The sequence below is a fragment of the Phocoena phocoena genome, chromosome 3 (genome assembly GCF_963924675.1).
Source record: "Phocoena phocoena chromosome 3, mPhoPho1.1, whole genome shotgun sequence".
Taxonomy (NCBI): Eukaryota; Metazoa; Chordata; class Mammalia; order Artiodactyla; family Phocoenidae; genus Phocoena; species Phocoena phocoena.
In genome coordinates this window covers 99,748,325-99,771,631 of record NC_089221.1, presented here as the reverse complement: position 1 = coordinate 99,771,631, position 23,307 = coordinate 99,748,325, and the positions used below count along the sequence as shown (strand labels likewise).

At 35.2% G+C, this 23,307-nt stretch overlaps 1 non-coding gene across 1 annotated transcript; it reads left to right on the top strand.

The window, feature by feature from the left end:
• The first annotated feature begins 2,521 nt into the window (after positions 1–2,521).
• LOC136121758 (U6 spliceosomal RNA) lies at positions 2,522–2,628 on the top strand. Its single transcript, XR_010655771.1, has one exon. It is a non-coding gene; the product is annotated as a U6 spliceosomal RNA (small nuclear RNA).
• The last annotated feature ends 20,679 nt before the right edge of the window (positions 2,629–23,307 follow it).

The window sequence follows — 23,307 nt, the reverse complement described above, 5'->3', positions numbered from 1 at the left end:
AACAAAGGTAACAAACATGTGCAAATGTCATAAGATGATAAAAGAAGAATGGTGCATTTGAGGAATACAAAGACTACTGGGTTGGCTGCAGTAGAGAAAACAAAGGGGTGAGTGTCTCAGGTTGAGAATGGTGTGCAGAGACCACATCTCTCAGAACCTTAAAGGCCATGTGAAATTCTAAATATTTTTCTGAACAATGGCAGATATTGAGTGGACTTAAACAATAGAGAAATGTTATGTCCAGCTTCAATATGAAGAAAGAATGGGGAAGGAACAAGAACGGTTATAGTGGGACTGGTTAAGAGACTATTGCTATGGTAAAGCAAGAGATGATGGTGGCTTAGAATAGAGTCAAGACAGTAAAGAGAGAAGAAGATAGGTTAATGAGATACTTAAGAGAGAGAATTAAAAGGATTCATTGCTTTAATGAATATAATGAGTAAGAGAACAAAGTATTGGGGATGCCTTTTAGAACTCTGGGATTGTCAAACGAGGTAGGTGCTGGTGACACTGATTGTGATGGAAGAGAACAAAGTTTTAGATATATTTAATTGTATTGGTCTATTAAAAATCAAAAGAATGATACATATCTAGAACTAAGAATTGGAGTTTCAAGAAGTGATATATGTATGGGAGTCATCAGCATGTGAATGGTCAATTAAACTATGTGATGGATGGAACAGCTTATCTCAAGAAAGGATATTCTAAGAGAAAAGGGCTAAACTAAGAGCTTATGGAATTGTAGTACTCACAGTTTAGATACACGAAGAGAAACTGGCAAAGAAACCTGATAAATAATGACCAGAGACAGAAGAGAAAAACTAGGGGAATATAAGACAAGCCAAGAAGAACCAGACAAAGCAATAATATGCTTCTTATTGAACAAATCTAGGGGGAAAAAAAAAAAAGAGGAAAACATAATTACTGAGAAGCAGAAATGTTAAGCAGGGGTTAACACAAAATTTTAAAAAAAAGAACATTTATAGATTCATAAGAAATTATTTTGCTTACCTCTGTGCAAAAAATTTTAAAACCTGGAAAAATAAGCAATTTTCCAGAAAAAAATATAATTCACCAAAACATCATTTAAAAAGACCAACCCATAAAAGAAATAAAAACTTTTGTCAAGCATCTGTCGCAAAAAACTACTAGTCTAAGATTATTTTCCACAGGAAGGTCTACAAAACCAAAAAGAACAGAATTCCAGTTCTATTTAAAATGTTACAGAACATAAAGAGGAAACCTTCAAAGTTCTAAAAAATAAGGACAACATTGGCACCAAAACTCATAATAAAATATACCAAAAGGAAATTAGAGATAAATTTCAGATGTGAATATTAATTGAAAAATTTCACATAAAATATTATCAAACAGTATCCAGAAAAATATATTATGATTGTTTTGATCTTTATTCTTATAATGCAAAGGTGATCCAATATTAGGAAAATTATTATGAAAGTTCATAATATTAAAATATATTGGGAGAACAATTATAATCATTACCAAAGATCCTAAAAAGGCATTTCACAAAATTAAATATCTTCTTTGATAGAATATAATTAATACGCTAGGGAAAAGTATATACTTTCTTAAAAATGGAAAATATTTTTATTTCTGTCCAAGAGCCATCTAAGCAAACACGCAGTATGCTGCTTTCTGAGGATACATGAGATTCTTTTAAGTCAAGGACATGAAAAGGAAGTCCACTATCAATATTTAACAATTTTATAACCAACATAATCAGAAAATAGAGAAAAAATAAGAGCTATGAACTTTGACAGTAGGACTTAAAACCATTCCTATTTGCAAATGATATGACTGGAGAATAATACATTGTGGGGAGCCCAGTATACTCACAAATATCAGTACAATAAATAAGAGAATTCAGCAAGTTAGCAAGATAAACAATTAATATAATTAAAGTAAATGCTTTCATATATACAAACAACTGCTTGGAAGTTATGATGGAAGAAAAGACAAACTTTCTAGCAGCATGAAAAAGTACTAAATACTAATAAACTCAATAAACTTATGCCAGTAGTGATAAAATTGCCTATTAAATAAATGGTTTTGGTGCAAAAATAGAGTCAGATACACACCAGGATCAATTTCTAATGGTTCAAACATTTAAATGTAAAGAAATGATTTTATGAAAGCTACCAGGAGAAGAAAAGAGAAAGAAAGGGAGAATTATTTTACAATCTCAATGGGGAAAAGGTCTTTCTGTGATTCAAAATTTAGAATTCATCAAAGAAATTATCAACAACAGAAAACACCTCTACATGGCAAAAAACAGCATACTGAACATCAAAGCATAAATGATAAACTGGGAAAAACATGTATAAGTCACATCATAACTGATTTCCATAAGTTATAAAGAATTCCAAAAAAATAAACAGGAAAATAGAAAAGGAGATGAATAGAGTTTTTATGAGAAAATTTAAAATCGGCAAATGGCTCTTAAACATATGAAAACACACTGATTTCATTCACAATAACAGTCAAAATACAAGTAAGCAAGGTGCTTACTTCTGTAGCACATACACCAAGAATTGAAGTGATCCAGGAAAATTATCATAGTTCCTGTGCAAGGATGATATGCAAATGCATGAAGCATCCCATATTAAAACAAACAGAGATGCTATTTGTAAGCATCAGTATGACAAAACTGCAAGAGTTTTAAAACACACTTGTTTTAAAATGTTTAAAACGCTCATTCATTGCTCATGAAAGTGTAAATTGGTACATTTTCTATGGAGGGCAATTTTGAAGTATCTACCAAAAATTATAAGGCATACACCCTGTGAGCAACCAATTCCACTTCTAGGATAGTTTCTTACACATACGTTCATATACATAGAAAATGATGTATACGCAAAGTTATTAATTGTGGACTAGACTGTAATAGCAAAGTTTATAAAGAAGCTAATCCATCCATAAATCCATGTTTTTAAGCTATACTCTTAAATACATTACAGTATATCCACAGTGTAATAGGATACACTGTACATGTTGATCTAGGAAGATGTTCAAGACACACCTTTTAAGTAAAAACCACAAAAGTAGAAGAGTGTGTACACTATGGCATCATTGGTGTAAAACACAGGAAAATAATGTATTCATATTTGCTTTTATATACATAAAAACCTGTCTGGAAAGACACACAAGAATCTAACTAAGTAATATCTGTTTAAGGGTTTACTGGGAACTGGGCAAAGAGAAATAGCGTTTGAGGGAGATTTTGCAATGTGTGTCTTTTTATCCTCTTTGAAGTTTGAAACGTGAATTTTATTTAAAACATAAAGGATTTCAAGACTGTTAGATAGTGACGAGAAAAAGATGTCCTTGCTCTGGGTGATGAGAACACTCCTTATTCTGATTGGCAATAGTCATTACGGTCACTAAAGATGCTGATGAACAATAGTTTGTGAAGGAAAGTTTATGATTCTGCAGAGGTTCTAATCTTGCTAAAACTGATGCACCTGTCAGTGTGTACTTATCAAGAAGACGTCAAAGGCTTTTACCGGACCACAATATTACTCATTATAGTTGAAATTAACAATAGGATCATTATATAACATGTCTTCTTAAAAATAACCAATGATATTGCAGTACAGGCATCCACTTATGCAGTTAAAGACTATGAATAAAGCACACTGTTGGATTAGAAAGCCAATTCAATGATGCCCTCTGCTTTCAAGGAGCTTATATTCTACAAGGGCAAATAAGTTATGTATATAAATACATAAAACTACGAAATTAGATAGGAAGTGCAAAAGGTTATGAGAGAGATAAAGTGCCACAGGATTTAGAAGAGCCAGAGATGACCTTCGGCTGAAGAACAGGAAGGGGAAGATCAAGGGAGGTCTGGCATTGAAGTGAACTAAGAGGATCTTCAAGAGGATTTGTGAGCCCAACAGCATTCCAGGTGGAGAATATAACATAGAGACAGGAAGAAAAAAGGACAGGGAGTGGGAAGCACAAATATTTCAATCTGGTTTAGGAATATGGTATTTGAAAAGTGGAATCACTGAGCCCAGATTAGAGCACTCTGAATTCAAGGCTAAAGAGATTGGACTTCATGTTATGAGCTGGGAAGGCTATAAAAGTTCAGGAGAATAGCCCCTTAGCAAGCCAACAGGCTTGTAGGATGGGCTGGAGGAAAAAGTTGAGGCAAAAAGAACAAGTAAGAAGCTTTTGGAGAAGTCCAATGATCGAATTATTACATGGAGAATGGAAGGGAATAGATAAATGGCATCACGTGGAGGTATAAGGAAATAAAAAGGAATCAGTAAGTATCTGTTGTATGAGTAGATGATTAAATGAATGAATGAAGCCAGACAGAGGGAAGCAAGAAAGAAACGTTTTCCTATTCCTGGCCCAAGTTATTAGACAAGTCTGCATAGCGTTCGTTCTCCCTGCCTGACACCACTAAAGAAAGGCAGAACCAACAGCCTTTTACTATAAGGGGAAGGAAAGAGCTTTGCTTTCCTCCTAAGCTTCTGCTGTTCCTGGTAGTTTCTCTAGCCAGGAGAGCAAGGCTAGAGTGCACTGCAGAAGGGCTGCAGCTTCGTAGGTGCGAATACAGTAAGTTCTTAGTTACCTTAGAAGGTATTGGGCCTAATTATTTTTCTTGCAACCACAGGCTACTAATGACTAGATAGATATGTCAGACCCAATAAGGAAATGGGAGGAAAGGGGAGATGATACTCTGATTCCTCTTCGACTACAGGATTTAATGCTGGATGTTCTTCATATATGACTGGGTGAGTATGTCTGAGGATGAAAGAGGGGAAGAAAAGGATGTAAAGAAGGAAGCAAGGAAAACAAGAAGGGAAAGAGAAAGAGTAAGAAGGAAGAAAGAAAGCATAAAGAATTAAGGAATGAGGGGAAGGAAAGAGGGAGGAAGAAATGAAGGAAAAAAGGAAGGAAGGAAAAGCTGAACGTTTTTAAAATGTTTCTGTTGGAATATTTATAGACATTTATCCCTAACAATCAAATAAAGTAAGCACTATAATTTTTAATTTTATGGATGAATCTCTTGGATGATGATGATGATGATGATCTCAAGTCTTCTTGTAAAGTTTCTCTCTTGGGCAGCAGGTTACTGTGTAATATAATTGCTTATGATAAGGAAATGCAATTATTGTGAGAACACGGACTCTTTGGGAAAAGATTCTAATAAGGCAATTTATGCTTCCTTTTAATTCAACTGATATTGCCATGGGGAACTGCACTTTTAGCAGCTTCTATCCAGTTTAGCAGTTTCAGATCCAGTTTCTATGGAAATTTTAGGCTGCTGCCATTGGATAAAGTCAATGGTGCCAAGGAACAACATCCTTGATAATGGTAAGTTTTTTCCCTGGAGGTGTGACTTGCTTTGTTTTCTGAGATGCGACATAACCCACTGACAACTTAAAAATTCCTCCATAGATAGACACAACATAAACTATTCATGCTGCAGTTCTCAAAATTCTGTGAAGAAAAGAATTATAGAAGGAGTTGAGGAAGATGGCGGAAGAGTAAGATGTGGAGATCACCTTCCTCCCCACAGATACACCAGAAATACATCTACACGTGGAACAACTCCTACAGAACACCTACTGAACGCTGGCGGAAGACCTCAGACCTCCCAAAGGCAAGAATTATATATCCAGGGGCTTCCCTGGTGGCGCAGTGGTTGAGAGTCCGCCTGCTGATGCAGGGGATAGGGGTTCGTGCCCCGGTCCGGGAAGATCCCACGTGCCACGGAGCGGCTGGGCCCGTGAGCCATGGCCGCTGAGCCTGCGCGTCGGGAGCCTGCTGCTCCGCAACGGGAGAGGCCACAACAGTGAGAGGCCCGTGTACCGCAAAAAAAAAAAAAAAAGAAAGAAAGAAAAAGAATTATATAACCAAGTAATGATTTTTCAGTTAAAGGATGAAGAGAAAGGAAAGTAACATAATAAATAATCAATGTGAGGCACAGACTGTCTTAAACTACACCCAATGTATAGATGTGTCACTTATGTGGATTTTCCCCCCTTAAATATATGAGAAGTCGTAGTCAGGCAGAGAACCCTCCCTTCCTTTCCATACTTTTCCACATTTGTCACTCCATCCCACAGTTGATTCCACAGTGTTAAGAATCATAGCTGCTTGCAGAAATCTTAGCCTTCAGTTTGCAACTTGCCATTGCTTGGAGGGGTTACCAGCAGAAAGAAAGCTTGTATGAGTGTGGTGGGAAGAAGTATTTTCCTATTAAAATATTTGTTGTGTAACTTCAACTAATACACGTCACCTATGGAGCAAATGTTTTAAAATTATTTTACCATGTATTATGTAGTTGTATAACCATGGTAAGTATGCAAACTAGATATGTTCTTGGATATCTGAAAGGTGATTCTATGATGATATAAGAAATCCTGAGGTATTCATAGCAAATGTCTTACATTATACACGTCCTAGTCTATAAATAAAACCCTTCAATAAAAGGAGAAAGAAGGAGCCAAGGGGATTGGATGCAGTGACCACTAAGGTGAGTAGAGTCTTATATCTTCTTCCAGGTCTCCCGCTATCCCCTGGTCGCTTCATTTCTCTTGGGAGGAGAGGCTTTTTGTGTCAATCTAGTATCAACAGAAGATACTAGAATACATGTTTTAGAACAATGCATGGCAAAACACTTCTTTAACCTAGATGATAAATTTACTTGGTTGCTTTTGTCAGGTGTGGGGGGGTGTTAATGGGTATTATGGAAAAGCGAAAGCCCTTCAAGTCATCGCTGATTACAACTACTGCTTCTTTGATCACCACTTTCCCATTTCATATGGCAGCTCTCAGCTCCATTTTGATTTAATTTTTAAAAATTAAAAATAAAGTGTGAATCATTTAACTTTCTTCAGATATGATACAAATGAAAAAATAGATGAGTTAAGTTAATCTCTTGTTCACATAACAAGACTTTCTATATCTTATTATTTGGACTGGTAGAGCTCTTAGCGTGCTTCAGATTGACTGGTGTGTTTATTTTGTTGCCTGCCTGTTTGAGAACTCTACTCCTGTTAGAGTCTTCCAATATGAAGAAGCTCAAGGGGATAGAAGTCTTTAGGGCAATCTGTTAAAGTGTGGTGATCTCTTCTGTTATCCTAAATAGTGGTATGGGAGACTGCTCCCCAAAGGTGAATGTGCCGTCCTGCCAGGGGCTGGGATGAGCTGTTCCACTCCAGGCAGTGCTTAGTAATAAAGACCAGGTTATCACAGTCAAGGCAGGTGTTAGGATTCAGATGGACTAAGGCAAGTTATAAATCAATAAGGATATTTGGATGTAAACACTGAGAATCACTGATCCCTAGACTTCTCTATCAAGTGCTCCAGCTGTTGTTCACAGAAAAATTGTTCTTAACTAACATTCTGCTTATTCTTAGACCTATTTTGTTGGCTCTGTCCTTTCAGAGTTTTGCATAACTTGGAGTTTTATTCTAAAAACCTTTCTCAATTTTGGTCAGAAGTTATATTTGTTACTTGACACAGTAGTATATGTGCCCTGGAACTTTGGCAATGCCAGGGTAGAAATAAAGTTTTGTGTCTCTTCCAGTTCTGCTCATCGTCCCTGCTCAACCATATGCACATATACCCTCTTTGGATTTCTTCTGTCTCCAAAGGGCATAAAAACTATGTAGAGTGCAGTTAAAAGATCTTTCTCAATCCCTATCTAAGAAAGGGACAAATATGAATGAACAACAAGACCAGGAGACAAGCTGCCTCCAACTGCTGCCCAGAATTTAAATCATAATACCTTGAGATGCTGCTTCATCAAAGCTGCATTGGCCTTGACACGTAAGGCTCCCCGGGCAGTAGTCTCGGATGGATAAAAAGGCTAATCACACTGCACTTTTGGAAAGAAAAAACAGGAGCTCTAAGCAGTGCCAGTCCATATATCATCACTATTTTCGGGACAACTGAAATGTCAAGGCTAAAATACCCTCCAGCTATCTATAAAATAATCTAAGCCAGGTACACAGTCATGGCAGAGTTTTGAAATATTGAAAACAAATTCAATTGGTTTTCCCCATCTGGAAAAACCAAAAAACTATATTTTTCTGCTCCACATTTATCAAAAAAGGGTACTGAATTAAAAGTAAAAATATGGCAACAGTCTGGTATCCTGTCAAATTTAATCTATGTGCAACAGTCCAATCTATCCCACAAAAATGCATTGTACTGAAATTGGAAGTCTATTTCAGTAAGATACTTGAGTTTTCTTCCTTTGAGACTATTATTTTGCTCTGCATATTTGCTTTATTGAAACAATGAGACAGTTTTTAATGTTTTGTTATTGCTAATCTTGGAAATTAACTCTTCTGTTTTTAACAAAATAGAGAACTGCTGCAGATTAAAGATATTTTATTTCAGTTTTTCCTGTTTTAATGAACTTTTAAAAGATCTGTATTCATATATAGTATATTAAATGGAAATACAAAGACATAGATGCTTATGGAGTGAACTGCTTTTGACAAATTAATTGAACCCCAAATGTTAATAGCTATTGCTTTAACAGGTGGCAGAATTATAAATAGTATTCCACTTCTCTACCTATGAGCCATGCTTAATGTAATCACATTTATTTTATTTTTATGTTAATCATAGAAGAAGATATAGGTTTATTGCTACCAATGTACATTTTGAACAATGGTAATGCTCTATAGTTTGAAATTATTTGTTAGAAATTATTATTTTTTCAGTCAACATTTAATTAATATGGCTCCTTGATATCAGTTACTTATACAGGTTTTGAGAGCACAGTGAGAAATAAGACATACCTTCGACCTCCATTAAACTACACTCTATTAGGATTAGCATAATATATTTTTTGATGAAGACTTTATATAAAGGCTGTCTTATGGTTTTTAAAAGGCATTTAAAATCATTAGAACCTAGCACCAGACAAAGATAAAGACTTTAGAACACCTGTGAAGAATTTTTTTGTGTATATTCACATATGTAAACAGATGATACAAAGAGCTTGATCTTTATACTGATTGTGGAAAAAAAATCCCTAAAAGATCTTCACAACATATCAATGATATTTGTATAACTTCTATACTTACCAGTCTAGCGTTAAAAGGGAAAAACCCTGCTAAGCTAGATAACTTACTTCCACTTACAAAGACACCATGTTCATAAGATTCAGTTAGTAGGTCAGATCTTCAATTCCAAGAATTACAGATGAGAAGGCAAATAATGGGATGGTTTCCTGTTCTTCCTTATTTTTCTTCTCCAAGATCGTCTATAAGATCCCTACTCCCTCACCCATGATCTGGCACTAGTACTCGCAACTTTGACTTGGAAATTATTTGTGAATATTACTGCAAAGCAAAAACAGATCTTTTCCAATTGAGCCCTCTGAGAATAATCAACAACTATATTGTCATGTGAAAAAATATATAGACCTGGATGCCAGGAAATAATCATGTAAATTAGGGTACCCAAATCAATTTGCAAGGCTTATTTGCTTCATCCACATTAGCATGGAGTTCTCCTCATTCCAGAAGTGATGACTTCTCCAATTAAAAAATAGAAACTGTTCAGTTGGAAAGAACCTTAGAGATAATTTTTTCCAGTGCACACTTGCCTATGTTGTAATGAGGAAAGAAATTCAGGCAGATTAATCTCAGTGCTGGTAAAGCTCTCCTGGCCTCTACTGTGATGCTTTTCTAGTATACTTCATTCGTGATATCTGACTATGATATATGAAGGCATGTGTACCATAAACATACTGGAACTCAAGCTGCAAGTTCTCTCACTGGAATAGACCTCCCTTGAAAGAACTGAGAGAGGCCTAACAATTTTAAATTAGTGAATTTGCAAAATTTTATTAGAGTACTTCTGCAAATTGTATGAGGTTCAGGTTGCACAAAACCTGGATCCTCTCCTGCTGATATGGAGATAGTTCAAGAGTTTCATTTTGTTCTAACTTATGAACTCTTTATTGGGTTTGACTAGAGTGAAGTACACTTTTTTGTCAAAGGTCCAGCCAATTTAAAGAGTCTATGCTAGGGCTTCCCTGGTGACGCAGTGGTAGAGAGTCTGCCTGACGATACAGGGGATGCGGGTTCGTGCCCCGGTCCGGGAAGATCCCACATGCTGCGGAGCGTCTGGGCCTGTGAGCCATGGCCGCTGAGCCTGCGCATCCGGAGCCTGTGCTCCGCAACGGGAGAGGCCGCAATAGTGAGAGGCCCGCGTACCACAAGGTATTCTTAATACTTATCAATCAAGGTTTCTTCCTGTTTCATAGGAATACATTTCTTACCACCAGTCATAAAAAAGAAAAAAAAAAGAAAGAAAGAAACCTATCTAATATCAAAATACCTTCGGAATTCACATATTTGCTGGTTAAAATAAAAACAGCAATTTTAACATGTGGGGTAAAATATGTAGATGATGAACCTATATTTCAAGACTAAGAGTTTGTCTCATATTTAGTGGTATTTTAAATCATATTGAAACAAAACTTTGACTTATGTACAAAAGAGAAGATTGCAAAGAAAGTAGTTCTTCCTATTTATTACATTTTCTGGAGTTTCTCATTATTCTATTTTTTTGTTTGTTTGTTTTGGCTGCGTTAAGTCTTCATTGTTGCACACATGCTTTCTCTATTTATGGCAAGCAGGGGCTACTCTTCGTTCTCATTGCAGTGGCTTCTCTTGTTGCAGAGCACGGGCTCTAGGCACGTGGGCTTCAGTAGTTGTGGCTCACGGGCTCTAGAGTGCAGGCTCAGTAGCTGTGGCACAGGCTCAGTAGTTGTGGTGCGTGGGCTTAGTTGCTCTGCGGCAACTTCCCAGACCAAGGATCAAACCTGTGTCCCCTTCATTAGCAGGCGGATTCTTAATCACTATGCCACCAGGGAAGTCCCTCTCGTTATTCTTTGTTTATGTGGGAGAGAATCTAGAGGCCTTTGTTAATATGGTAATCCTGAAATGCCATTTTACAGCCAAGAAGAAAATATTTCTTTTCCAAAACTACTTAACATTTAATTTTAGTTCCATGATTGAGAGTATGAATTAATAATGAATTACTTCAACATTGAGCACATTATGGTAAGCTTACAGTATAATATCAATAAAAAAAAAAAAACAAGCGTTGACATACCTTAATGTAAATTTTTGAAACTACAAACTACAAGTATACAAATACAGAAGATTTCATGACCATTTGAGGAAGAACAAAAAGTACATATACATATTATTTTAATTACTCATGACATGTCATAAAGGATTTTCACTTGAGGGCATTATTAAGCTTTTGTTTAGGAGTTTCTCTTGCCCTTTGAGAGTTAGGGAAAATATACCATATCTTAAGCAATATCAACCAATTAATATAATTAGATATTACCAAGTTATCCATCCCCTAGATGGTAGGATCCTAGAAAAAATACATTACTTGGGTGGAAAAATAATATTTTAGGAAAAGAAAAACTGTTTGAAGTAAAAAATTCTATTACATTCCAAAGTAACTCCAATATATTCTTTAGGAAAAACTCAAACTCACTGATCTACAGTCACGCATTCCATAACAAGAGTAGCTAAGAAGAGATGACTTTTTAGGAACAGCTTCTTACAGCACTCTAAGGTTCTTTAATATGTTAATAAATATTCCTGCAGTAGGGGGTAAGAGTCTATGGCATTTATATTTGGAAAATATTTTAACACCCAGAATCCCTTCTTAGGGAGTTCTATAAAAGAACCAAAAATGTTTCAGCTTAAAAAAAATGTTTTTGCTTCCTTTAATCTAGGATTTACCAAACATTTTTACCTTTGATCTTGTTTTTCTGAACACCTTTTAATATAACAGTAGTGGTATTCTATCTAACAAAACTCAAGAAAAATAAAATTGGAGGATCTCAAAAATTCTCCTAAGTTTCACAAAGTAGATTCTCAAGAAATATTTGTTTCATGAAAAAAATCAAAGCTAAATATGCTATTAAATACTAACTTGAACATTGCGAGATTATTTCATTTGTATTCTGTCTTCTATTTTTAACGGGCACAGTGTTGATGACATGGATAAATTACATTTTTTATAACTTTTGCTTGTAATAAATATGCACAATCAATGCTAATTATATATTCTGAAGGTAATATTAACTAAGAGAATACTAAATCGATCTAAAACCATGAATATTTTAGCTATGATGCTCACAAGCTCTTAAGCTGTTAAGCTCTCTATTTTAAAATGATGGATTGTCTAATCCTATCCTCAAATATTTGAAATTTCTCTAAACAATCAATACAAAATTCTAGCGGGCATATATCCTCATTTTAGAGCCAAATTCAAAGTTATTATGAAGGTTTATCTCAGACTGTAGAACAAACATTTCAAAAAAAAATTTTAATCCATATCTTAAGAATTAAATTCTACTTGTATTGGACTCTAGTGAATATAAGCAACACATTTCTCTGAGGCTCCTGCTCTTGATTTTGATCTAGTTAAAATAAAAAAGAAAGAGGGAGAGAGTGAGATAAATTGCCAGTGTCATGAATTCTGCATTTGACATTAAACAGCCCACTTAAATGCTGCAAAATTGATAGTTCTGTATTGGGTTCACAATGTGATAATAATAATGTAGTGTTATAACATTTATTTCCAGGCAGCTCAGATCAAAGGCTTTTTATTTTTATGTTTTTAATGGACTATTTTAACAATCTGTAAGTCAGATAGAATTTTTTTTAACAGACTGGGAGGCTGAGGCTTAGGAAGTTATCTGAGACCCACTACTGGGTAAAGAAAGCAACCACCCCTGTAATAAATTAGAGTGGCAATAAAAATACCAACTCTGACTATGAATTAAAATAGAGGCTTTAGAACAGTCCATTCAGCTTACAATGTGGTATACATTTTATGCTTGGTTAATATCTCAGCTTTGAAATAAGAAATTCAAAATTAAGTCACCCTTTCAAAGATATGAAATTCTTTCCATATGAAATATTGAAGTATGTTTTTCCAAAGTTCAAATGGGCCTAAATTTTTCTTTCCCTACACACTTTCCCTAAAGTATAACACAATATTGTTTATACAAGGTTATTCCTGCCAATAAATAGGCATATATCCTGTGAAAACCGGTCCCTCTGAATTTTAGAGAAATATTGAATCAATTCCTATATCCAAGAGATCACATTAGCTACCATTTAGAAAGAGTTAACTACATACTAGGTACTGTGATAAGATAAAAATCTTCTAAATAGGTACTGTCTTATCATCATCCCTGTTTTACAGTTGAGGAGAGAGAGATTCTGTTTTGTTAAGTAACTTCAAATTTAAAAAGTCAGTAAATGCCAGAGAATGACATTTTCTAATTGTGGAGCTCAGATCACGTGACCTACCTCAGTCTGGTGCTCACTGTGAAAAGACCCAAGTGGAGCAGAAAAGAGTGACTGATTGGATTACCATGGCTATTGGGTTGATGGTCTGTCATCCATAGTAGAACTTTTAGATATGAGAGGCTGGTACGATTTGATGAGCCTAAGGGTTAATGCCACCCAGGTCATTCATTCAGAGCCCAGGCTGGGACCAGGTCAAAGAAGTTCTCTCTCTCTTTCCTGAAAGCTCCTGTGGATAATTCTGTTTGGGAATGAAGACAAAAAGTCCCTCTTCCACAGGGCAGTCAATGGCTCTGTGGGAATTAAACTGGAGACTAAAACTACCCCGGACCCCATCTCTAGCTGAGCCGTACTAAAGACACCTCTCACCTGCAAGACCAGTATTTCCAATAGGTTGAAGTAGAGGTACTTCAAATAAACAAATAAAACAAAGAACAGAGGTATTTGTAATAGAGTTCCAAGGACTTCTACAAAAATTAAGTCATGTATTTTAATCTTCATAATCATCCTATCAAGAAGAAACTATTATTATCCCCACTAATTAAGTAGCATACCCAAAGTTTCTGAGCTAGCAAGTGGCAGAGCAAGAATTCGAATCCTTGGAGTCTCGTTCCAACCTGTATTCTTAACCACCATGCAACGCTACCTCCTATTGCCTGACTAGCCTCAACCCACTGATAGCCCTGGAAGACTGATTGGTCTAGAAACACAATAACCAGTCTGTATAACACAGACCAGACTCAGGACACTAATGGCCCAAGCAGATTAGCTATCCTAAGTGTTGACTGATTCACACTGATTAAGATGTTATTTCAGGTATGTATTTTGAACAAGTGCATTAGCATAGGTTGAAAATAAAAGCCCTGATATAAGCAAGCGGTATCCACTTTCTGAGGATGGTGAAAATAAAACCACAGGAATGATCACAGAAGCAACAGCCATGGATGTTAAGCACATGGACTTGGAGCCAGATAGTCTGGGCTCAGATTCCACTAGCTATGTGGCCTCACAAGTTACTTTGACTTGAATACTTGATTCCTCATCTTTAATTGGGGGCTAATAATACCTACCTATTTGGGTTGGTGTAAGGATTAAATGTAAAGCATTTACAATGGAATATGACATTTACTAATGACTAAAGGAAGGTTGCCTACTGAACCTATTTCCATGCTAGAGAATGAGCAGAACCTGGACAGTGCAAGAAGAGAAATACAGGTCTCATCATCACAAAGATGTTTTCCTTAGTCATAGTGGGTCAAGAGATTTTATCAGGGCCGTAGTGATAAGCAACTGGAAATCAATATCCGTACTCTATTTTGTGCCTCTTTTACAATGTTGATTAAAAGTATGTCCATGTTTGTTGTTCTCAACTAATATTTGTCATCTACAGTGATTCCAAAATATGACCACACGTTTCTGCCAATTCAGTATGCATCCTCTATGCTATGTGGTTTTACCTATCCCATTAGAAAGGGAGTCTATTTCCCAACCTTTGAATCTAGGTTGGCATTTTTCTGACAGAATGAAGCAAAAGTGAGGTATAATACTTCCAATACTAGATCTTAAGAAGATTTGCAGCACTCTGCTCTTTCTTTGTTAGACGGATGTCCTGAGACTATCACGAATAGAAGTCAAGGAAGCCTACTAGAGGGTTAGACCATGTGAAGGAGAACAAAGGGCTTTAGCTGACAGCATACCAGGCACATCTGCCAGACATGTAAGTGATGCCATCTTACCTTCCAACACAACACAGCCCACCCTTTAGCCAAATGGAGCTGCACCCTTTAGCCCAGGAAAAACCAGCAGAAGACCCAATAAGAATTCTGAGAAATAATAATGTATTGTTTTAAGCCACTAAGTAGTTGGGATGGATTGAGCACAGCATTAACTAATTAAAACAGCATCTTCATGAAAGTCCTGAATTAAAGAAAGTTTTTAGAAATTCCTATGTTATTTCTAAGACTGGGTAGACTCCATGTAGTAATAGAACCAAGCTTTTGGCATATAGATGAGGCAGAACAGACAGACATTTTGAGGAATATTGTCTTTGCCAGGTTTATTTCAGTCTGATTTGATGCTCTGGTAAATAATACTTCCCTCTGAAATCCAGGAAGGCCATTTTTCTGCATAGGGCATTAGACTTCCAGAAATATTTATAAATAGAGCTTAGATTAGAGCACATGCCTGGGAGCTAAACCATCTAAAATCAGTGAGTGTTAGCGATTATACGTGTGTGTGTTCGACACATTGAATAAACAAGACTCATAGGATACTATCACAAAACAACTTAATTTTTATCCATCACTGTTCCTTTAAACATTTCTTTTGCAGGGAATTCTTTCCTTGTCCATGCATAAAAATTCATTACAAAATCCGTATCCTATTCTTCTTGGGTTTATAGCTAATCTTAAACTTTCCAAATTGCTAGAAAAGAAAATGTAGTCTTATAAATATAAAACAGGGATATAAGCTAATATTAAAAACATAAATGTAGACTTAGATTATAGAAGGAAGGTGGGAAAAATATGTAATAATTAATAATGCATTTAAGTCCTTCATTTAAAGAGAAGGCTTTTCAGATTGGATTAACAAATAATATTGGACTACATACTTTTATGAAATACTCACTAATGCCAGGTGATACAGAAAGTTTTTTTAAAAATAAGTATTAGCCATGATATGCCAGAGAGATAATGGTCAATATATTAAAATTTTAAAAATACCTGAATATGTGGCAAAAAACATTGTATGGCGTACAAGTTTTTTTTGTTGTTTTTTGTTTTTTTGTGTTTTTTTTAAGGAGGAGACAGTACAAAAGAAAATTTTTACACCTTTACGTGTGGATAATGAAGCACTGAAATGTAAAGAACAAAGACTTTTAGATGGGTAGAAAAACATGCCTAAGCCTTCCTGTCTTCTCAAAATAAGAACCAAAGTACTAAAAATACAAAGCATTAGATCAGTATCTGTTGCATTATGAGCTGTTCTTGGTAGTGGGGGATAGAGAAGAAATACATCAAAGAGTCTAACTGTCCAAGAGTTTATTGTCTTATATGAAGAGACAGCCCACGTATTCATGCAATAGTTGAGTAACACTGACATTCTGGTTTTGAAATAATTGAATAAACACTGAGAGCTGAAAGAGTACTAGGCAGAATCAGACCACGGTGAGAGGGAGCAGAAAAGCAAAGCATCATGAGGAGGGATAAATGGATTAACACTTGACCTTGAAGTGGAGAGATGAGAAGTGCGTGTTGGTGGGGAGGGGAATATATTTGAAATAAGTTTTTGCTTTGGGGTCGTAGTTTTTTATTGTGTTTACTGATTGAATGGATGAATAACTCAGAAGTCTGCCTAAACTTAGAAAGATACTATAGTGGTTTATTGACAGTCTCAGACATAGTTGCAGATCAGTGGGAATACAAGAGTGGAAAGGTTTTATTTTATTTTTCTCATATTACCATCCCCAACTCCTCTCTTCTCATTCTTCAAAAATAACTCAGGAAGATTCTATGGAGATCAGGTCACTGTCCATTATTTAAAAGTCCTATTTAGTCAAATGAAAAACTCCAATTGTATCCCCTCACATCTCCCAGTTCAGGCTTTGGGGACAGCCTGTGCAGGGGTTCTGCTTTTTACTTCTTCCTTTCCTCCTCTGATGCTTTCAGTCACGATGGAGGGAAGAAGAATGAGTAACTCTCTCATTTAACTAGCTACTTCTGTAGCTCCTCACCTGGTTAAACTGAGTGGCTTCTGTTGCCTTTTGTGAGACCAGCATCCAAAAATTTACTATATATTGGGGTCCATGTGTAATTCATTTAAAGGTCCTGGTGAGGGGCTTCCCATCCTACAGATCTTTGATGTAGGAGACCTGCAAACTCTTCAGCATCCCACTTTAGCTTTTGCTCTTGGGGATAAACTTTGCAGACTCATGCTCTGTGGATCCCCTTTCAGAAGGCATGCATGGCTTTTTTCTGGCTTCTATTCAGCACTTCCAGTACCCTTCAGCTCTTAAGCTAACTGGTACAGCCCACAACCTTTTGCTGCTGTGATGTCCCCGTTAAAGCCCCATTCACTTAGGTATGACACAAATCCAGCTACCTTCTTTGGTGACCATGTGATTTAGATGAAACCCATTTGTTATGTCATGTTGAATGTAGGAATGCAGGCTTTTCCACTGATACCTTCTCTCCACCTGCCATCTTTGACTGACTCTCCATTCTTCTCCAATAGGCATGGAGAGCTGCTCAGAAATTCCACACATAAACAAATGTATAAATGCAGAATGAGAAGACAGTGTCATGACTGAACTCTGCGTGTAATTTCTTGGGGAGGGGAACAGTCATTTTGCCTTGGAGGCTCCTCCCCTACTCCTTTATCTTCTGTTACATAGACAGTGGCCATAGGAGGTAAAGAGCGATGCTGGGGAGGGGGAAGCAGAGCCAGACAGGCCTTTAATTGCATTAATTTCTCTTTAGTAAAGGAGCTACTTGATGTTTTGTCCTCAGACTGGGGTACTAGTCACCAATTCTGGAAAAAAGGAATATCTTCCTCAACATCCTCTTACATTGTGACATCCAGTCCTCAAATGACGTTTTCATTTTGTTCTGCTCTTATTCTAAAATACCAAAATTAGTGCAATTTTTTAACTCTCAGATTTCTTTCACAGTAATTTACAGCTGTTTACTTCTATGTGTTTTGGTACGTGTCTTAAAATCTTTTTTCAAAATCTTTTAAAACTATGCTTTCAAATCTTCATGTACTTCTGCTTAAATGGCACTGCACTTGGTAAAATGTTGGTTCTATACGTGGTTGCACAGACAGAAGCAAAACTAAGTATCATTCATTCTTATCATGTTAGTGGTATCTAGTTGGTTCAAATGAAATCTGTGGTCAAAATGGAGACAATATCAAGTTTTGATACACTTCCAATTTTATTAATGTCTGAAAAGTTTAGTTTTTATCTCTTTTCCATATCAGGAAAAAAATGCAAAAAGAAAAAAGTACCATAAGGTCCAGCTTACAGTAGCCTATATGATGGATCACTTCCCTAAAGAAACTGTATATTTGTGTGTATATACAGTTTCTCGGTAACACATTGACAGCAAAACCCATCCCTGAATGGTTTGAACCATAATTGATCACTTGTGGTTTTACATGAGGTAGAATGAGTAGAGGGAAATTAAATATGATTAATTTTTATCATATTTCTCTGCAGTATCTAGTTGGTCCAAATACAAACTGTAGTCGAAATGTTCTGTTATTCCAGAGAGAAAAATATTAAACCATTAATCCACTTGACTGATTTATTTGGCAGCTTAAATATTTTGGTTTATTCAGTGGTTCCAACTTCTAAAAAATCTGATTCTGAAACATGAATGTTTAACAGAACACTTCTAGGAGATCAGGAACCATGTCCAAAATATCTGCTATTCTACTGCCAGGTCCTATGCTCTATGAATAGTCAATCAATCAATCTAACTGTCTATCTATTTATCCATCTATCTATCCATCCATCTATCTAGCAATATGGAATAATTAATTATCCCTTTCAATTATGTCTGGCCATGAACTTTTGGTTAGTAAACAAACAAGCTAGAGATGAAGAAATTTTTATATAGATCAGAGTTATTTGCCGTACTGTGGCTGACGGTAGGTACCTTCAACTCCTCGTGTATTCATCCATTCATAATATTTTTTTCATGTCAGAATGTTGTAGCTGGATGCAGTAGAGAATAGAAAGGCAAAGTCTCTGGCTTCATAACATTTGTCTTCAGAAGACTGTCCCTAACAATCACAATTCCGAGTGGGGGAACAGACTATAAGCAGACGAATATATGATAAGTGTTAAATACTAACGGAAATAAAGGAGAATATGAGAGATATAGCTTCCTGGGGTTTGGCCAGAATATTATTTTTTGTCATCATAATGATCACCAAATAATTGATTTCACAATTTTGAACAAAGATTCAGTTCACTAATTCAGCACACACTTTATTTCATTAATTCAGCAAATACTTACTGAGAGTCTAGCCTGTCTGTGCCCATCACTAGAGAGAAAGTAGAAAGCAAAATAAGGCTTGTTTCCTGCTCTGAGGGAGGTTACAGGTGAGTGTGCAAGAGAAATAGTAATTCAACAATAGCCTGGACAGGTACAATATCCAATCCATTTACATGGTTACTCACACCCATACACTATGTCCTTGAGATGGATAATAGTGGTTCTGTTGTGTTTACTGCTGTAACTCCTTAATAAATCAACTAAATATATGAGACATTCTGAGGATCTAGAAAATAAACCTAATTCTAGTGGCAAAACCTCAACTTGGGTTAGTCATTCACATGGATCATTCCTTTGACTCTCCACCTGGTTTTAGTGGTTGGAAACCTACTTCTTAGAATCAGCTAAAATCAGATGTAGTCATTTTTTTTAAGATGCATGAAAAAATATATCTCATAAACTATAAAAACTGGTTTAATTTTCCAAACTGTAAGTATAAAAGCAGAGAAAAGGAAAAAAAAAATTTTAAATCAAGTCATATTTAAAAATTGGCTTCATGACCAGCATTGTGCTCACAGTACCCATTAAAATAATCTCCTCTGGATATACTCTCACACAGAATCACCATTAAAAGGTGTGCTTACATTGTGTTTAATCCCAAGGTATTCATGAGGACATCTCTGCTCAGATAAACTTTTACCACATGAAAAAAAAAAAATCAAGTCATATTATGACAACCCAGAACATATGTTGAGTTGTGGCATACCTAAAATATACATGTGTCTCAAGTAAAATGGTGATTTTGTAGAATAACAAGATTTTACTAATAAAACTATTTTACTCTTTAAATTTTTCTTTCATGTTATTTGCTGAAATATTTATTAGTGTCTACAGCTGAGATGTCAGTTAACATACACATTTTAGCAGGTAAGCATATATGAGTTTGAGGAAAGAGAAAGTAGAGAGTCAAAGTGATGGGTTTAATCACGTGGCAAAGTGAAGATGATGCAAATATTTTCACGTTATTGTTACTTATGAAGACCTCTATGGTCTGAATGTTTATATCCCACCCAGAACCATAGTCCTACCAGCTACAGTTTTATAGTTATATTTCCTCTTATGCTGATCTCAACCAGTATTATTTTGATTCCATTGTTTTATTACGCACACACTTTTCTTAAACAGTAAACAGTTATTATAACCAAAAGATTTACTGGTTTTGTAGATTGCCATTGCTTCTTGGGTTCCACAGTTTTTTTTTTTTTTTTCATTTATGTTTTGCTAAATTGTATCCTTCTGTAATTCATTCCAGGTGAGTTTATGGGTAATAAAATTTCTGAGCCTTTGCAAATATAAATGAATGTCAATATTTCACTATTACATGTGAGTGTATAATTCTATGAATAATTTTAAGATAAAAATTATTTTCCTTCCATCTTTACAAATTTTTACTGTATTGTCTTCTTGTACGCCCTTTTAAGCAAAAGAAAAGTATGATATGAATTGAATTCTCATTTCTTTTCTGTTTATTTTTTCTTGTCTAGAACCATTTATAATTTTCTTTTAATCAATGAATGTTAATATTTCATCACACGTATCTGGATGTAGTCTTTTTCATTCATTCTGTTCAACAAATTATCTTTTCAGTATGGGAAAGAAATTTAGTTCAGGTCTGAATTTTCTACTTCTATGACTGTTTTGTACATATTTTTTAACCTGTCAATCTTTTTTTTTTCTTCTTGGTCATTTGCTATGTGGAAATTGAAAGATCAGAATTTCTTATTTAACTTTCTTTTTGTCTTTTTCAGCTATATTCTGAGAGATTCTCTTAGCTTCATCTTTTAATTTACCAATTCTCTTTTCATCTGTGATCATTTTGTTATTCAGCCAAGTGATTGAAATTTGTATTTCAAAAATCACATTTTGTCTTTATGATTCCCCACTTATTCCTTATTTTGAATGCTGAAATATTTAAAATCTGAGAAGATAGTTTATATTTATTTTAATCATATTTTTCTTGGTCTGTTAAATCACTCTCTTTGGATTTGCGTTCTTCTGCTTGTTGAGCTTGCTGCCTCTGTATTATGGTGTTAGCATTATTCAAATTTTAGAGAGAGCATGGAAATGATTCCAGGAAAGGCTCTACTCTTCCAAGCACAGTGGCTCCTGATTTTCCTAGCTTTTAATGCAGTTATAGAAGTATAAAAATTTTAAAAACATATTTTCCCTGTAATGTCTAGTGATTTGCCATGAACTTGTGTCAGATTGCAGCTTGTGATGTTTATCATTTTAAACCATATTTACTCATTAGTTTTATAAACTTTTCTAATTTAGAATTGGACTACAGAGACTATAGATAGTTGAAATGATTGCTATAGTTTATATTATGCAGAAAACAGTTCCTTAAAATTCTGTAGAGAGTTAATGGTATATGAAAGAGTTTCAGTCAATTTTTCCCCTTAGAGTAAGGAATGTATGCTTCCAAATTTCAAAGAGCAGCACATGTTTTTATATTACAAGGATACTTTTTTTTTTTACTTAAGGTAGCAACAAGAAGGTATTTCTAATTAGACATATTTTTATTGCATTCATTTCAATGACTAAATACATAACTACTCTCATTTTATAAAAATTGTATATTGTTCCAGAGATTATATTTCTAATCCTAAATAAATTTGAGCCTGTTTTGGATAATTTTGGAAAAAATTTGGAAGATTACATCCAAAATATTATCTCTGTATGGCAAGATTATGGATAATTTTTTGTTTTCTTTTTCTTGTATATTTTCCAAATTTTCTCTAATAACAACATATTACTTTTAATACCAACAAAAATATTTTTAAAGTATTTCCCCATAAACTCTAAGTTTTTAGGACTCCTTAGCAATTATTATGTTTCTCCATAAAACATAAAGCAGTTAAAGTCACTCTAATCCTCAGGTCAAGTTTGATATGTTAGCTGCTTTGTCAGAATCAGCGCGTTAAATAGACATCTGAGTGAAGGCACCTGAGAGTGCACAGATTTTTATCATTGCCCTTTTCTTAGTTTTTATCTGTCTTTTTCTTTGGCCATAGTTGCTAGCTGATAAATCTCCAGTGCTAGCTGGCTTTGTATTAGGGGCTGAGCCATTAAGTAGGGAGAGAAGTGATGAATAACTTTCATCAGAGTCCACTCTCTAAGTACTTGAGGTTTTCACTGTGCTAGTAGCACTTCTCTGGTTCTCCTGTGCTATCCATGATTCAGTACAAAGACTCTGGTCTTTTATTCAAATATGTTTCTTCTATAAAAGAACTCCCACCCCTCCTCTAACTTCATATAAGGAATCCAGTCTTCTTCAAGAGTGACTTGCTACTTTCAGGAAGGCTAAGAAAACTTGAGACTGTAGCACTGATCACAACCTTCCTTGATAAGTAAATTTCTAAAAATATACAAATTAAAAGATCTTATTAAATAGCTTAATGTTAGTGTCTTACTCATCTTTCATATCCTTCCTCTCCAAATCCAATACATAATCAAGTCCAAGTGCCTCTTCTCCTGAAATATCATGTAAGCCTATTTCATCTTTTCTATTCCTAGTGACACTGCTTTTGCTCAGGTCCAAGTCAAATTTCACTTCTACTCTTTCAATGGTTTCTTCAATAATTCCTTTAATTTTAATATCACTCCTCCTTTATTTGCATTTTATAAAAGTTGTATCTTACTAAACTACAATATGATTATGGTTTGTGATCTTAATGTAATTTATATGACTCACATAACTCCTCATTTCATGTGGAATAAAATCCCAACTACTTGGAAGGACAGACAATAATTCCTACAAATATACATCAACTTATATTTCCTAGCAACTCTACCTCTCATTCTACCCCAGACAGACATATTCTATATGACAACCCCAAAGCATAATGGGCCTACCTGCTTATCCTTAAACATCTTTGACTTTAATGTTCTTA